The 1,255-nt window shown below is 43.5% G+C and overlaps 1 pseudogene; it reads left to right on the top strand.

Moving 5' to 3' along the window:
• Positions 1-903: 903 nt before the first annotated feature.
• Positions 904-1,022, top strand: LOC120608459 (uncharacterized; annotated as a pseudogene).
• The last annotated feature ends 233 nt before the right edge of the window (positions 1,023-1,255 follow it).

Raw genomic sequence — 1,255 nt, 5'->3', positions numbered from 1 at the left:
CTGCTGGCAGTTCCCAGCCTTTAACCCATTGGTTTCCCATGGTTTTAGCCACAGAGAATGACAGATTTTATTTGTGTGGGGCAGCCACTTAAAGACTCTACTGTTCCTGTTTCCCCTTCCACAGGTGTGGGGAAATGGGTTGTTAGCAATCCTAGCAGAAATTTGCCTGTGTTCTGCAGGTGTCCTCCTGGCCTGGCTGCAGGGCTGATCGGCATATTGCAATCTCTGAATGTAGCTTGATTTAATATTTTAGTTCTCTTGTCTTCTCCCTACATTAAATGCACTAAAGACCTTACTCCCCAGTGGTGTGTAGGTTACAAATATAATAGGGCAAAATCACAAGACCCCCATGGATTAGGGGTTTGGGGTCATGCTGGGAGCTGATTGTTCAGAGGTGAGTAAGAGTAATAAATCATTTCTCCAGGACTTGAGGACAGCTCTGAGAGCTTCTCTGGTATCCCTCTGTCTGGTTTCATGAAAAAGTAGCTAGAGGGTTCACCTTACCCACGGGAGCTAAAACATAACTTAGGTCAAGATGCTATCTTTAGCCTGCCATAGGTCTAAACCTTGTGACCATAGTCAGGTCTGGTCTATTGTCTTCTTCTGCCTCAGAGGTTGCTGATTATCCAACGAAGAGACTAGGTTTGTGAGGGGTGGAGAGAGAGCGAGAGAGAGCGAGAAAGAGCGCGAGAGAGAGCGCGAGAGAGAGCGCGAGCGCGAGCGAGAGATGATTTCTAGAGCCTGGGTTCAAAGCTAAATTTAATCCAAGTCATAAGGACCCTTAGTTTCACTGTGCCTTCAATATAGAAAATTTTGTGTTAGTAGGTGCTCATGCTTTCTTTTGGTTTATGTGGAACAGGGCCTTACTTTAAATACATGTTTGAGATTTGGTGAAAGTAGTGAGACTATGGCCATGCTACCCTGAACAAGCCTGATCCCATCTGATCTCAGAAGCTAAGCAGAATTGGGCCTGATTAGTACTTGGATGGGAGACTACCTAGGAAGACCAGGTGCTGTAGGCATAAAAAATATAAAAATAAGGGATTGTAAGCTGACAAGGTCCTTGCAATCTGTGAGGTCAACCATGGATTGCCTTGCCTAAAAAAAAAAGAAAAGAAAAAAGAAAAAAGAAAGTAGCAAGGGAGTTCTGTATATTATGGAATAGTGACGATGCCTCTACATTTCTGATAATCACTAGCATTCACACAAATCCATTGACTCTATAAACATGTAGAATACCCATACATTATCTTGA

The sequence above is a fragment of the Pteropus medius genome, unplaced genomic scaffold (genome assembly GCF_902729225.1).
Source record: "Pteropus medius unplaced genomic scaffold, Ma_sr-lr_union100, whole genome shotgun sequence".
Classification (NCBI taxonomy): domain Eukaryota; kingdom Metazoa; phylum Chordata; class Mammalia; order Chiroptera; family Pteropodidae; genus Pteropus; species Pteropus medius.
Note: the sequence above shows the minus strand (reverse complement) of the source record. Positions and strands in the feature narration are given on the sequence as shown.